The following is an 18,306-nucleotide window of genomic DNA, read 5'->3' as shown; positions in this document are numbered from 1 at the left end:
ATATGAGAATTTTGCAAAAAATACAACTAGACCATTTATTTTCACATTTAAGATTATGTTCTAATAATAATACGTATAAACCCAAATTTTGAAATAGAAAAAAAATTTCAAAAAAATCTTCATTGGGCCATCACACTGAGTACGCCTATATCTACTAGTTATCTCATCCATTTCAGAAACACCCTGTATATTTTATTAAGTTATGTAAATCAAAATACTGAAAGCAACGGTTTTAATAATTTATACATTTATGCAATCCTCTAATCTAAATGTTGATTTTTATTTATTGATCACTATCCAATCTATCATGTCACCCGCATAATAGTATGCTAATGTATGAATATTCACGCCCAATAATCCAAACGCCACCGTCGTTTTGAGACATGTAATATTAATTTTATAATATTATTAGTTCATAAGATATAACACACTCAAACAAACAACATCCAGTGAAAAAAAAAATTAAGAACTGTGATTAATTGGATTAGGTTAGAATAAAAATGTTTAATACTTTATACCATTATAAAGCAGGTAGATAATTAATTACAATGTTTTTTGTTAACCTGCCTCACCATTGTAGCTCGACTTAATAGGAAATTGCGTGTTTTTAAAAGTATTAAAAAGCTGTTAAAGGTTTTTAAAAATTAACAATTTTTGAAAAATGTACAATAATATACAGTAATTCAAAATACACGTAATATGAAATCTTGAAGCGCTAGTCTATAAATTATGGTCGCACAGTATTTCGTTATTGTCCTTTCATCTAGGCTTGAGTCAATAAATACGGAACATCGTAAACATTTTAATGGTAGGTTTTATTATTGACATACAGAAATAACAATTTTTTTCATTAGAAAGTACTACTTATTTTAAATTCACGATCTCAATCTTAATCAGCGCAACGAAATGGTTTCTACAATATAAGAGGAAGTTAGTAAGATTACAAATCGTTTATGTTTCGTAAGACAATCCCCTTATAATAATATAACTGATGGATTCGTGTATTGGTTCATTTCTCTGTTAGGTCTTATCGGTTCTCTGCAAATGACTGTGTGCAATAAGTCAACGGCAAACACAAAAGAAACTGACTGAAAAGTCTTATTATTATGGACTCCGGATAAATGCACGCGCATTACCCCTCGGCGCATACGGGAAATGACCACTGGGAAGGGGACTTATGAGTCATCTGAACTTTGGAGGGTATATCGAATAATATAAAGGGTCTACTCCGAGGTCGCCGCGCCGTCTTGGTTTTATAGATGGAAATACAATTTGGAAAATATTATAAAAACTATAGCAAACAAACGCTCAAACGTCCTTTGGGAACCATTGATCAATATTAATTTTGTTAGTCAAATCAAATGAATTTGGTAGGTATGTATTGTCGATATTTATTCGTTGTATTTTTCATTTTTTCTTAAAAAACAAATATTAGATATTGATTTATTTTGAAAATCCTGCGAATATTCACAAACAATATATAATTTAAAACATTGTATAGTTTCAAGTTAATACCAACATTTATTTCTCTCCAATTGTGTAGTTGAACTTTATGTAAATCATATTGCTTGCAACAATCGACAATTTCGTTTGTACCGGTATTAACTATTTACATAAAAAAAAAAATGAACCATAAAAATATTTAAAAAATATCATATTATTGCTTGCCGTTTTTTTTTTATGACGGTCACGTTTAACATGGTAATGCGCTCGTTGGTATGACTTCGCATGATCTGTTAACTTCGCGCTAACACGTACAATCATTGTCGGGGTGGTATCATTCCCGTTAGAATAATAACATTTTTAACCATACAATTTGTCAAGAGCTCACACGTAGGATCTAGTTGACAAATGACGAGTATGGATTACTAGTGTCTAGTATGTTACTATATAAAAATGTTTTCATGATCATCGATTCAATTCATGCAATAACTGAAATATGTTTATTTATAATATTCGAGTCATTTAATATTATAATAAATAGTAACATCATGTATTATAGTCAGCAGAGTTATAGTTATATTCATCAATGTCTTCCATTCGCCACACTGGCTATTGGGTGATAATTATAATGATGCTCAAATTAAAATAATAATAAACTTAAATAGGTACTAGTTGAAAATACAATATACCTAATAATATAATAATTTGCCGTCTACAATATTCAATTTGCATTTACGTATTTACGATGCATAAAATATTATTCCAGACACAAGATAATAATATCGATTGTATATTATATTTATTATTATTTTGTCAGTGGCGCGCTAAAATTATTTCCCCCTAGATATTGCAGATAGTGCTGTAGCAGAAGTAGCGGTAGTTCACCTACATAAGGTTATTAGGTATTATCGCATCGGACATCGGTGGCGGGTAGGATTTGTATCCGGACAAAGCATAAAGAACGCATTTTTATGTGCGTTGTCCGCGCGTTATCCACTGACTTTACGACCAGGGCTCCCTCTATAGTTCTTCTTCCGGCGAACACACAACAATAAACGAGCAAAGCAGATAAGGAGCACCGAATATTGTATACAATGTGATGCACGCTCGTATTATATTATTATATAATATATTATTATTATTATTATTATTATTATTATTATTATTATTATTATTATTATGTATAGAGTAAGTAAAGCATTGAAATATTATTAGAGGAGAAAGCTCCAACGCGCTGCAGCCATAATAATAGATAATAATGCGCAGTCGATTTATCTAATCAAATTCAATACACATAAATGGTATACCTACGCGTACTACCTATGTTGTTTTTCCACTCTTTATTCGATTAAGCGATTTTCGCCGGTGTTCCACACAACAACTTTTGACGACTCACGTATTCACGTTGTACCTATATACCGCAGCATATGCACACGTGAGGGGGACGCGGTTTGGTAGTAGTGGGTCGGAAATGGAATCACGTATCCGCATCAGCTAGCTACACAGACGCCGTTACGGCTACCGAAATTGATAAATCATTACCTGGGTCATAGGTTAATAGTATTAAGCGATATTCTCGGGATATTATATATATATTTTAGTCCGTATAATATAATAGCGAACTATATTTTAGATATTATACCGACGAAGGAAATTAAACTCGGCGCTGTTTATGAGCAAACAACCTTAACAACCTAACAACAGCAATTTAAACATATTATATAAATACGCGACGCACGCAATGTTATCATCTGGAAACACACCACACACGCATCACTGTTGTTGCTCAACTTTCGTTATTATCTTACGAGGACGTGATGCCCGCGTGTGTAAATTGTACCCACGTCTTACAGAATCGATATACGAACATAAATTCCGATTAATTTTCAAATAAACCGTAAAAAAATTACTTACCGATAGGTTTCAAATATTGAATTATTCCTGAGTTCCGCAGTAACTTCTAAACATAAAAAAAAAAATACTTATTATTATAAAATAATGATAAGACACACAAAATCCTCATAGAATTTATAATACATCTATGATTAATATACATAAATAATTTAACGGGTTTATCGATGAACGCATTAAAAAGTGAGTCAAAAAAAGAGTATATAAAACACTCGATAAAACAGAACTTGAGTGAATAAAATTACTTAAGTTTTTCCTACACCTACCTGTACATTTTATTACATTATTATTAAAAAGTAACTATTATTAGTACCAATATACTATATACTATTATACTATATAGTATATATAAACGTAGACACAATATATATACAGAATGAGATAATATAATATAATATATAGAATCTCCAGTAGAATACAATCATTTGAACACTCTTCGTTTTCATTGAATTATTTTTCTCGGAATTTATCGTAACGCTTGATTAATAATTGACAATAGAAGGTTAAACAACAAAAGTTATAAAATGTCATTAATAATATATCCAATTAGTAGGTCAATGTTCAAGACTATATTTTTTTAAAACACTATGCATATATTATTAATCCTGAACGACATGTACTTGTATGTACAAAAGAAACTCGAGAAACTTTATATTTTGTTTCATTTATTACTTAAAATCTTTCTATTTACCTAACTAAAGAAGTTAAAAAAAAAGTGGAAAATATAAAATTGTGAAAAATAACACATAATATTACGAGTAATTTAATTAGGTATATACTCATATATTTAAAACTTCTACATAATAATTTATTTTAGCTTTTTAAATACATATTCAGACCGACTTGTAGATATTTTGAACACAATTTAAAACATTTATTACAATAAATAAATTACGTTTATATCCAAAAATCTCTTGTTATTTTTATTTTACTTTATTAGTTTTGTTGGTTTTAGGATGAATAAATATAAATAAATATATAAATTGTCAAGAGAAAAGAAAAACACGTTAGCCATAGGGATAACTAAATGACGTTGACAAACATTCCCATGGGAGTCGGTTCATATGTGCTGCAAGTATAAAAATAATACTGTTATTAAAAATAAAAACAAAAAAAACTCGGTCATATTTCATCGCGTCCACTTGGTGTTTGCAGTGACCATAATATGTGGCTATGATGATAATGCTTCTTGTGGGGATTTACGATCCTCCTCACGTTAAGGGTTTAATGGACCCCCTCGGCCCGTTAACCCCTTCGCCTGGTCCTGTATGCAACAACCCCGCAAAACAGTTTAAATTAGGGAAAGCACGGTAAAATTGTTGCACGGGTTTTAAGTGTATGCTTTTGGTTTCGACGTTCGTAGCCTTAAATATGGGCCAACTGGGTATATATATACATATAGTGGTTTGTACACCGATACTACGTGCTTGGGTATTAATGTTTTTACAACGTTCCTTAATTGGATGATGAGCCAAATAAGTAGGCTTCTCGGTAGGCTTCAATATTATTGTTTAGAATGATGAAATTATCATATTATTGTAAAATATAAGCATTTGCATAAACAATGCAAAATATAGATATAATAGTATAATACTGTAAAAGGGTATTGAACGTATTGATGATATAGTGAAGAATGATGAAAATTTTTTAAATTTTTATTCTAGTAAATAGCGATACAAAAATATACAGCACATCTGTCGTTGATAATTAAAAAAATATTATACACCGGGTGATAGGTACACCTATTTGATGGATGTATTTTTAATGTCTATACAATTCAGTATCTAAATTATTTGGGAGGATTAAAATTTAAAACGATTTATTTCAATATTTTATAAGTTAAAATATGAAAAAATTCTTTTAGTTTTTTTTCTGAGGACTTTTACAAATTTGTAATTTTTTATTTATTCAATACAAGTTACAACTACTTATTTTTAACATTAAAACTTAACATTTAAACCGGAGGTCTTAAATTTAGAACATTTTTCTTGCTAAGTATTTCAAAAACTGTCAAAATATATTTATTAACTTTTAAATTTGCGCATCTAAAGTTGTTAAATACAGAATAAGATTAATTCATTAAGAAATGAGCTATTTTTTAATTGTTCTACACATTTGGTAATTCATCATACACTTTGATACATTTAGTTTAACATTTTACAATTATTTTCATTTCTTATTTTATTGAATGTAAATTAAATAAAAAATTGTAACCATCTTAAATAGTTTTCCGGAAAATGTCTTTAAGCTACCTGCATTTTTTTTTAAATAGGAAGGTGGTACTTGCATCATTTTTGAATCTTAACTCGACTATTTGTAAATGTTAAATAATTATTTATTATTAGGTAAAACTTTATGATAATAATACCTATTTGTCATTTACAAATAGTGATGGCTGATGTAGGTAATTAATTATAATAAATGTGTACAATGTACATACAATTTAAAAAAATGAAATTTTAATCCTTGTTTAAGTTTCATATCCCATAATAGATAAGTAAACGTGTTATTGTTATTTATTTATAACTACCTATGTACGGACTGTTAAATGACAAATTTAGAAAATATATAATAATAATATATAGCACATAATACTCATGTTAGCAGCACCTCGCAAACATTGCATAATGTAGTTATTAGTTTTAAAAAATGGAATATTACATGGGTTTTAATACCTGCAGAATTTATAGAAAATTAATTTACCCATAAATTATAACATAAACCTAACATAGTTTAAAAAAGATACCTTTTGAAATTGTTGCGAAAACCACAGTCCAATAGAACTGCAATAGGTTGCATGCATTCTATCTATAAATTAAGATATTATTATTTATTATTAGTAATCTTAGAATATAATATACCTACCTAGTTGATTGTTAAATAACTTAATGTTCAGTTAAAAAACGAATAAAACTTTTACTATACCAAGATTTCTACTGTATTTTACTCAGGTTGACGGTATATATTAAGGCATTATATAAATATATATGCGAATGTAAAATCCATAGAAAATGTTTTATTCAGTTAATAAGAAATTATGTTACAGAAATTCAGAATTTGAACCTAAGAAATGTTTTTCTTGAAAACAATAAAATGGCTAGAAACTTATTGAATATTACATATTTTATTCAACATCATTACGTGGTCGCATTACGTTAAACGCGGTGAACAGTTTGAGTAGGTTTGACTTCTTTATACATAATATGTTTGATTACCAAATAATAAAATGTATTAATCTAAAATAATATTTTATAAGTTCAAAAGTTTATCACGAGGACTTCGTACCCGCATCCACATGTCCAGTCTAACACACGTAGGACACGTATAACATGGCAAATCCATGCAAAATACCGGATTCTTAAGGTAAGTATTCCCTGCAGCGTCTAACGTCACTACCGGTCCGGTCCATAGGTCGGCGTCACGAGTCACGACGCTTGACTGTCTCAGTGCTTCACTGTTTAGTTTGACGCTAAAGGGAAACTGAACCTTTAACTTTAGTTTATTTATAGTTAATAGTTGAGAAAATTTCCCTATTATCGAATTTTTAGGGAATATAAACAGCTATGCTCGAGTGAAGAGTTTTTTATTCATTTTTTTATTTTAAAATAAGTTAAAAGTAGGTACTTAAATAATACAATTTTTTTCAAATCCATAAAACTCGTTTTACGATTAAAAAAACATGGAAAAAACGCTTTGCTCAAGCTCAGTTTATATTATCCTCTACAAATTCGATAATAAGCAAGATAATAAGTAAATTTTCTATAATATTAACTATAAATAAACGGTATAGTAAGAATCCGATAAGTATATTTGCTATGTTACGCGTGAGTAAGAATGCAGAGGAGATAAGGCACAAGGTACGACATCCTCTTGATAAAATATTACTTTTGCTATGTATCATAGAAAATACAATTTTCCTTAAAGAAAAAAAATACATAATAGTATAATTTGAAATATTTCTAGAAAAAGGACTGTCCAATAATAAACAACCCAATGAAAAAACATTTTTCATTATTTCATTAACCATAACTCAATGAACCGCAGTATTCCGATAACTTTCAAAGCTATATTAATTACTAACCCTAACTCAATTAATTAAGCATATTTTCAACACTAATATTGTATGGTAAATAGTAATTTAGAGGGCTAAATTGATTGAATATAATTACTAAGAAACCAATCCAAAATTGTGAATATCTTTATAATAAAAACTTCATTTATAAAGATAAAATAAAACTAAGTACCTAGTGTTTTTTTTTGCCGATGTAATGCTCTATATAACTACTGAATAGATTTCATCGGGTTCAACATCGGTGAATCGATCACGATCCCCTAGTTGACATTTTCTATGTACGAGTATATGACCGACTCAATTCTTGCATCTGGACAGCAGAGCTGTGAAATTTGGGTACATACAGCTGTCTGGTTTCTAACACCTTTAAAAAAAATTTAATTCCGAGCAGAGTTATGGGCTATATATTATATATTATATATACTATATATTATCTAAGCTATACATATAAAACGAGCAATAAAAATATACTTTAAAAAAAATGTACGATTGGAGTTATGCTAAAATAAGATCTTAATTTGTGCTTATTAGATATTTTCGAGGATATTTTAGATAGGAAACAATCTTTCATCATTATCTTGGCAAAATACTGTTACACAAGGAGAAAGAAACTTTCTACAAAGCTGTTCTCCGGTAAGCGTGAATTATTACTAAAGTTTGAGAAGTACAGAACTTGAGTGAATATTTTTTAGTGTTACAAAGGTCATTTACAAAAGGATGGGCCATTTTCTTACATTCAATGAGGTTATATATAGATATATAATATATTTATAATTTATATGTATAGAATTTTTATGCAACCAAATATCGTTAGATTAAATGTTTCAAAAACTTTAGATTTGATACGTTACACCAATAAGTTTCCGATCACAATCCAATATAAGCATGTCAAACTTCGATAAAAGTAATCTTAATTACAGATTTAATTTTCTGCCAATTTTAAGAAGATTTCTTAAAATTTTAAATCTCCGATAGGAATGTAAATTAAAAAAGTTGAAGTCGTACAAAATGAATTGGATAGGTAGGGAGATTGTACGAACTATATTTTTCTTTTAAGTATATTTTCATAATAAATATATTATATCGGTATGTATATAAATATCAGGAAGGTATAAAACTGTATAAAAGTCTATTTAATTTTAGTACCTAGTTATAGCTGGTTAGGTTATTTTAGGTTGAGAGGAGGTATTGCGACAATTTAATTATGGCTGGACGTACACCAATACAGTGAAAAAAAACTCCAACAACCATATACCATAATGCCCATTGTGATAACCTGGTCACCCGTTTCGCACTACATTGATGCACGCCTGACCTTGGGTGCTTGTAATTTGCGCCACCTATTGGCATATAGGCACCAATAGGCACGTATTTAATTTACACCAATATATATAAAAAAAAAATTTGCATGTAATTTTTGCCACACCTAAAAGGTAATTTTGGTAATCTGCGCCACGACGAAATAGCATATAATATATATTATTCGTGTTTTCAGGTGACTTTGAACTGTAAGCTTGAAAATTTTCAGCAACATAAAAAATTTTCAACGACTGAAATGTTTCAAGTTCTTTCAATTTTTCAATTTTTTTTTGTTTCTACCGAACTAGGGTAGGTACACCATACAGGAATACTAGTAGGTAGAGGTAGGCATAGGCCGCAGTCACGATTCCAACTTCGTCATTATTTGTAATAAATAATAATAGTATTAAAAATTTGTAATTTTACGTGTTTAGTAACATTAATAAGAACTGTGATAATAACAATTAGTGGTAAATGAAAATTTATATAAATATATATCATAATTTATATTTATATATTTTTTTAAATTTATAACACCGACATTTTTAAGTAATAAAATATACTAAATAGCTATTATTTTTATTTCATAAGTAAGTTATAAGTGTTTTTTGAATAAATGTATAATTAACAAATTGCCTATAATTTAAAAATATAAATAATTACGAAGTCTATATGAAAAAAATTGTCATGAAAATGTACAGCTTTTGGTGTAGGTACTTTATGTGTATATGGCACACTGCTACGTAGTAGTACGTACCTATTCACGATTCACATTTAATTTTAGCCACCTATAACTTTAATTTGATTATTCTGGTTGATCATTTCAATGATTAGGTATGTTAGCCTTGGTATTATAGTTTCAAACTAACGAAAAGAAAATTCGTAGGTATATTATGGCATGTTTCAATATCGATTTAGATAAACTGATGAACAATACTTATTGTGGGGGATAATCCCCTGTCACTTCACACCTTATTTATACTTTAAATGCATAAAAAAAAAATGTATTGGTTTGTACCTATTATTTTTTGAAATGACACGTCAACATTAAAAAAACTAAAAATCCATAAAATGTCACTATAACAAGTATAATTGTTATTCATCAAATATAAACTTAGTGTTGTCACTCATCGGTATAACACTAGGTACTTAGGTACACTAGGTACACTAGGTATACCTAGTATATTCAGATACTTACCTACTTCAAATTGCATAAAAAAAATTTTAATTAAAAAAATATATATATAATCCGAGATATAATCGTTCATCAAACATTTTATATGGACAATAGGTAAAAACTTGCAAACATGAAACTGGGTGAATAAAAATATTTTCAAAAACATTTATAGTTTTTGAAATAATGCGTGTTATACAATAAAATAATCTCTCTGCATATAATATAATATTAACACTGTACCTATACTGTGTGGGTACCTATAATATGTGTGCATAACAGTTTTTCATGTTTATAGTGTTTGTAGCGGAAAAACGAGGAAAGGAACCCCCCCCCCCCCTTCCCCGATCACAACTATAATACGAGGGTTTGGTCCAGATTGCATTAGAGACGCGTGGTATTTTTTTTTTACAACACTCCACTCTTTCGGTTGGAGTACATGACAAAGCCGGTTGATTGAACGACTCACATGCGTCTTGGACGACCGGCGGTGACGACAATGGATGCGGAATTAAAACCTGCAGGAGCATCCTACCGTTTCGATTAATCGAACTCGTGGCCTTAGGGGACGAAAAGTAGACGAATAAAAAAATAAATAATCCCATGCGAACCGAGACAAATATAGTAATTAGCCCATCGGTTGACAAATCGATTGTTCAATTATTTCTCTATAACTATACACTAATATATATATATATATCAGTATGATTCATATAATATATAAGTGTATTACTGATATGATTAATTATTGGTTATATAAAGAAATTCATCAGGCAATGCGCTCCAACAGACGCTCGATAATTTGCAATGAATAATGAACGCATTGTGTACCGTATATAATTGTAAGTGCCTACTGCAGTTTACCGTTTCGGGGGCGAATATAATATTTTATTCCATAGGTACTGTAGAATTCGTGTCTACATATGTGCTTCGTTGGACGATAACAGACGTGAGAAAACATAATATTTGCATTATTTACACACTTCATTGGACATGTAGCATTCGTTACACCGAAAAGCCTTCTCACACGCACCCCTCCCATTTTTATTTGTAAATGAGTAAATAATAAAACGAGTAACTCAACACCATGAAATTATGTCGAATGCCATAAGGCGCTCCGTATAGGTAGTCCTTTGAATACGAAAATACTGTATCCCTAAGTCCTATATAATATTATATTTTTTATACGAACATCGTAAATATACGACGTGAAACCGTAGGAAACGATAGTTATATTTCGAGGTATACATTATTAAAAAGTATTTATGAGGAATGCGCAACAGAATATCCGCGGAACGCATACCATTTTACTAAAGCGACTTTTAAATATACATTTACATTTTTAAGGAGCTTTGCAATTATTTTAATAATCTAATAACTGTAGGTAGCTAATTTATCAGTTATTATAGGTACTTATAAGTAGTAAATTTAATCAAACTTACTCAACATTAATCAAAGAAATTACAAACGGGATAATACCAATACATGGGTTTTTTTTTTAATCACCAACATTCTATTATAATAATTACATTATAAATACCAATAGCAAATCCAGTAATTACCTAAGGGGGCGCGAATTTCAAAAATTAATTTACTTACTTTTTTTAGCCAAATATTATAATAAAAATAACGTAAAAAAGACAGCCCAAGGAGGAGCCTCTTTAACCCCTCCCCTTGTACCCGCCACTAATATATAACTACATATTATTATAATAATAGTAAAATATTTTCATGTGAGTTTACAGAGAAAATGTGAGAAAATCAAATTTTTACAACCAATGAAAAAGTTACATTAGGTAATAGCTAACTGAAATTAAAGCTGACATTCTGTTTGTTTAAGACTATTTAGAAATAAAAAGAACGATTGACACGTTATTTAATGCACGATTTAGGTAAAAATAAATGAACCAAATTAAATCTATAATAAAAATACCTTTGAAATAAATGTAGGTACCAAAGTACCTAATACCAAGTATTTAACAGACTAGGTATGAGATAATTATAAATACATCCGACGGAGTTATTTCAGTAAGCAAAATTAGTACCTAGATAATCACAACTTATAGACGTAAGCTGTTAAAAAAAATAAAATAATTATTCAATTGCAAAGGTAGTAAGTAATATCAGAGTAAAATCCTCGGTAAAATCAGAGTAAAATAAATAATAAATGCAAGACTTTTTATGAACTGTAGGAACATATTATTTTCTTTGTTTTTATTTCACCTTTGGTGACAATAATATTTTGTTTATATTACGAAAGTATATTTTTATAGTTTTGAGTATAAAATAAGGGTTAAAAGTTTATATATATATGTACACTTAGAAGAAGTAGTAAAGTTGGTATAGTTTCCTACTATAATAAATAATAATATATTAGAACAACGGTGAACAATTAGCCAAACAAGGGCAAAAATCGGTACAAAAACTTTTTAATTCATAACATTTTTAAAACATAGAACTTTAAAATATTTATAGAAACGTTATGATGATAATACAAATTCATAATATTATATCCTTGTATAATATTATACATCCATAATTATTTACAAACAAGATTAAGCCTAAGTATTCGGTTTAAAAGAATATTAGGTATATATAAATATAGGTTATAGGTTATTTAGGTATTATTATAAATCTGTATATTGAAGTACTCATAGATACTATATCTGTAGTATTGCACAAAATGTAGAAATCAACTACTTAAGGTAATCTAAATTTATACTTGCAAGACATTTTCACCTCCTCCATATTATTTGAAATAGGATTTTAAAATATTTAATAGAATTACATTGTCTGTTATATTATAATATTATTATACGCCATCATTTTATGACGGAGACAATAATATTGACAGTAATAAATAATAATATATCACACGATTCCGATCCCCCTCCACAACAATATTTGGTAAGACTGGAACAGCATTTATAATATCGCTCGATAACGTTCAAAAACTGAAACGTGTTTTTCAGTTATTTGCACTGAGTAGGTAGTAGGTACGGTGTAAGCATTTTTCTCATTGTCCTCTGCCAGACCTTCAAAAATATCTTTTCACACACACACGAACGACGAGGAGGATATCCCCTCCCCCAGAGACGAAGCAGTGTAAAAGACGACGGTTATTATTAGCTATGTAGTTTATTTTTTTTATCCATTTCAAATTTAAATAGGGACATTACCCAAAAGAATGTTCACACAATAGAGAAAAATCGATAAGACAACATGTCGAATAATTATTGTTACGTTACAAATCCCTAAATATATCACTCGATAAATCAATTTTAATCATTATTATGATACGAGAATCTAGTTATTCTACTAGAAAAGATTTTATTTTAAAATTCACGAGACAGTACGTTTTCAAAGAATAGACATATATTATATGCGTATATATTATACTTACAAAAACATTTTGTTTCTTATATATATATAGACAAGTAACGTGTAACGTATTTCTATGGCCGAATGATTGTGTTTTGGTTAACATCACGCAAACGCCTCATAAGCAATATCATAAACAGTGTGAAATCGTTTACGTTTACACACCCGCCAGGTCAGCTATTCTTCCGGACGGATTTTACAATATCCCGCGAAATTCACAGTGCACCGCGTTACGAAACCAAAACATAAGTATTTTATTTTTTTGTTTTGGACATTTTATTACAGCATCGACTTTTAAGATTATTAGCCCAACACAAATAAAATGTATACAGTGAATGCGTTGTGCGTTTAATGCGGTTTGGGTATACAGTGGTATATAATTATATGGAAAATATACACTTTAAACCAAAAGCAATACAATTTGGCCGTATAACTCAGTTTCGTATTCGGAAAAATACCATACAAGACAATGGCACAATGGGAGTATTATTTAGAGGCATATCGGATAAGTATTATACAACACGATTTTTCACGTTTAAAAATACTTTTAAATATATTTGCGAGTACCTACGATCAAGGGTGGGCAGAATAATACAATTTTAAATACATCAATTTTCATCGAATAAAATAATAAATAAAAGATATAAAAATAATTTTTAATATACCTAATAGATTTCAATAAGTACCTAAATACAAAATACAAAAATCATTTGAAAAAAAAAATTATTATATTTTTATTATAAATTATATAATTATTATTTATTAGTGAAAATCAATTGACGGTTACCCTTCAAAAATAATTTCTTTTTCAAAATTATGGTCTGAAAGTTTTGAGCTACTCGGAGAATGAATGAAGCTGACCGTTAAAAACATTCGTTCATCCGGGGTAAAAGTATTTAATACCCATTTAATTGAATTATTTTGTTGTTTAAAATACTAAATACATTAAATTAGTATTTAAATATAAGATATAAAATACTTTAGACGAAGACCTAGTAAATACTAAATACAAGATATTATAATTGTATTTTAAATACTGCCCACCCTACCTTTTTACATCTAAAAATCAACGATGAGTTTTTTACTTCACTAAATATTTACATTTTTTTAGTAAGTTCTACTCAGGATAGGTGTATTTCGAGGTGTATTGTAATAGATGTATTGTTACACGTTCAAAATTCAAATATAAAGGAATAACCGAGGACATATCCTATATCTCCAGAGATCCACCCAACGCCATCAGTATCAGCACATTTTATAGGTAAGTACTTACATTTTTTGTGCATGCAACACAATATTGATACATATTTGAATTATTAAAAATATCAAAGCCCATCGAATAATACGTGAGTACCAACTACTAGCTCTAGAATATAATCATAAATATTATAACAAATTTGATGGTCGAACAATAAAACATAAAGTACCATCTATATTTGTTTAAAAACAGCAAATAATCCAGAAACCAATTCCCCAATAAATTTGGATTTGTAAATACAAATGTATTTCCAAACAAATCTAAAAAATATAATAATAATCTCGATAATAATTGTGCATTATTGTGACTTTCCTGCTTTGTAAATTGTAATATGGGAAATACAATTTTTGAAAAACACTTTCTCTTTAAGGCGTGTACAGATTGAGCGTGTGTCGTCACAAATTAGTTTTCTGGGGCTATTTTGGATGCCTCGCCGCAAAATTTCCAATCAGCTAGAAAGCGGTCTCCACATCAAAGGAAAGCCCCACGTGGACCTATTTTCGACGAAGGCCCGCGGTAACAGTAGCTATGGTATTTTTATTTATTATTTTTTAAATCATTATAATCAAAAAACAAATGCCTTATCGTTTGGTCACGTATTTGTCTCGTGGAATGGGGCTGACAAAAAGCCGCATGCGAAAAGTACGTCGAAGGGGCTTTTAGATGTATTTTTTAATATGTATTTCCTTAATTACAAATATTTACAACTCAATTAAGTCATAAATTCACAATTATTATTATCTTTTAGATTTGTTTGGAAATACATTTGTATTTAAAAATCCAAATTAATTGTGAGGTTCGTTTCGATTATTTGCGTCTGAACGCGCCTTTAAATTATGTGAGTTCATATCGCGCACAATATGATAATATTTTTTCGTTATCATAATATTGGTTTGTTTAAGGCGGTACTTAAGTTACGCCCTTGTTTGAAGATGGTGTTGTTCCGACAAACACTCCATGGCAAAACTACATTTGAACCGATAAATTACTTACGGTCTTAAAACGACAAATCTCAAAATATACATACCTATTGCGCGATTTTGAGTTTTTTAAAATCAGATGCACAGAAGTGAAAAAACACAATATTACGTCTGTGCAATTTAAATTTATTTCAGGTACCTATATAGATGAATGTATGACGTATTGCGTAACTAAATGTTAAAACGGTCGGCATGTAAAACACAATGATAATAATTAATAATAATAATAATAATAATAATAGATAAGACGGATGATACAATATTATTAAGAGCTTATAATAATATGCAAAACCGTCATACTAAATACTGAACACTATATTATTAAAACGCTACGTCGAGTACGGTTCTTGACTTGAATGGAGTATAGGTTAGGTTAGGTAGGTAAGGTAGGTGCATTGAATATTCATAATGATTCAAGAACGACTACACTTCTACTCTAAAATTAAAGACCGTATTTATATTTTACGTCTACGATCAATTATTTGTAATAATATTCTGATAATAGTAATATACGTCAACCGACCTCTCAGTCGGAGACATGTACGTACATGACGCTACTATATTGTTATTATTATTATTATTATTATTATTATTATCATCCACCAGCGAATGCCGACGATAATAAAGTAATAAAATAACGTAATAATAATACTAATATTATACCTACGAAATACAAGTGGCTCGCATGGAATATATTATTATTGTCAGGACGATCGGTATTAAAACTGTCATTTATTTTACATAAGTCGTTCTAAGAGTCGTGTGTGGCGTTTTAATATTATTATTTTCATTTTTCGTACAGAAGTGTTCAGACATCAAACACCAAACCCAACGCCGCAGAAATCCAATAAATTCAAAACAGCGACGCGTACGACATTTTATTTCATGCTCCAAACGCGCGTGCGCGACATTATTTTACGGTTCTATATTGTACGCTAATAATAAACGATGGGTTTAATTTTAGTGCGCGCAGGCGGAATAACGTCTAAAATATTACGTCTCAATGTCATAAAACGTAGACGATCAGACAATAATAATATTATGGTTGTCGTAATAATCACGGAACATTATAATAATCGAGTCTTATCGAAATTCTTCGGCAAGCGGGTATCGAAATCCGAGAAAACCCGATCGTTTTTATAGTGAACGCAGTCGAGTCACGCGGGCTACGTATGATTATGCACAACCATTATACAGTATAATAATATTATCAATGTGCACACAATGCACACGGGTAATGCAAGGGGATTTATCAGCCAACAGTTACTGCGATGTCACGGTGACTTCTTGTTGCCCCCCCTCCCCCCTACCAACAACTCCCAAAACGTGTACTTACTAGTGTTCAAACTAGAAAAAAATCGACCGAATAGACGTATAGTGTTGACGCGCAGTTTCTTAGAAATCGTACTGTGAATCGAAAACGATTTATATAAATCGATTAAACCGCCGTAGGCAATCCAATATAAACAAAAACATATCTATATATAACCAGTGTGCCGTGCGGTTGCTGTCAACGGTCGAAGTCTATAAATAAAATATAACGTCTTTCCACATTATCTTTAATATAGCCACAGATTATTATTTTTTTACTAGGCATTAATACCCAACTGGTATTTTTGAACGCATTTTTGCGAACACCGCGGCAAAGTGAATTATTCACATTTTATACATTTCTCAAGCGCACATAACTTCCGTCAAGTCGACCGCACATTCAACAAAATCCGTCAGACCAACATTGTCGTCAACTACCTACGCCAACCACGGTAATGTTCAATAATTATTATGGTTGTCTGTCGTCGTACCGCCGCTCGAACACCCGTCGAGACGACCAGACTCCGCGTAGAAAACGGCGGTTCGGCGGTTGGTGTTTTTTTACCGTCCCCTCGCGCATCGCGGACGGTACCGGTCCAATTGCCGTGGCGATGACACGCGGGGGACAGGTGTTCGGATCGCGGATATACGTACCAAAAGGCACAACAATAATACCGTCGCAGTCGTTAAATTTAAAATTCAAATTATTATTTTTAAGGACAGAGTAGGTTTATTTTCAACGTAAACGGTTTTTTTTTCTTCAAAATACCTACGATCATAATATTACAACGTTAACGACGTACTTACGTCGGCGTAGCTATAGTCGCCGACAACGGACGTGTGACGTGACGACGGCGCCGAATTCACGACGACGAAAGGTAACCCGCGATGAAGGTTACCACTTCTCCGGTATTAGAACGACCTTAATAATAGTAGTACAGGCGGAGTAAAAGTAAGCGAGCGAGAGACGAGTGAGTAAGTGGCGTTTCGGCCGCGAAATCGTAACGCTTAGACGGTTAACGGGAGACGTGGCTGCTAGAACCGTCGTCAAGACGTGTCGACGACGACGATATTATCGTCATTCCACGGTGCCAAAGACGACGGTAACAATATTATTTCAACAGAGGGCACTCACCGGCTTAAGCGGGAAATATTCGTCCGGAGAGTCCTAGACACTCGCGGTTGTCGTATCCGATTTGTGTAGCGAGTGTCAACGATTTATACGATCGACGGACGCGATTTCTAACGTTTCTAAAAACAATTCCAAAAACAACTGAACCGACGAGAAATATTTATAAAATGGATCGCACTCCACAAGACGACACGAATCAGATGCACATGGGACGCGCGCGAGTGTACGACGACGAAAAACGATCGCACGCACGAACGGGATGCAAACACACGCGGTCGCGAACGGAGCACAGCGACAAGCGTTGGCGACGGTGATGCCGGACGAACTGCCGCCGCGCGCTCACGA

General features: G+C 30.9%; 1 protein-coding gene across 3 annotated transcripts in view; it reads right to left on the bottom strand.

Moving 5' to 3' along the window:
- Positions 1 to 18,306, bottom strand: part of LOC100167808 — a 100,789-nt gene extending 82,483 nt beyond the window's left edge. Inside the window, exons 1-2 of one of the 3 annotated variants that reach the window (XM_003240249.4) lie at positions 17,637 to 18,306; positions 3,358 to 3,403 (exon numbers count right to left, since the gene is read on the bottom strand). The gene's annotated coding sequence lies outside the window, so the exon portion shown is untranslated. The remainder of the gene's footprint in view (positions 1 to 3,357; positions 3,404 to 17,636) is intronic. The other 2 variants (XM_016802418.2, XM_029488343.1) reach the window with 2 other exon arrangements.

This window comes from Acyrthosiphon pisum, chromosome A1 (genome assembly GCF_005508785.2).
Source record: "Acyrthosiphon pisum isolate AL4f chromosome A1, pea_aphid_22Mar2018_4r6ur, whole genome shotgun sequence".
Lineage (NCBI taxonomy): Eukaryota > Metazoa > Arthropoda > Insecta > Hemiptera > Aphididae > Acyrthosiphon > Acyrthosiphon pisum.
Note: the sequence above shows the minus strand (reverse complement) of the source record. Positions and strands in the feature narration are given on the sequence as shown.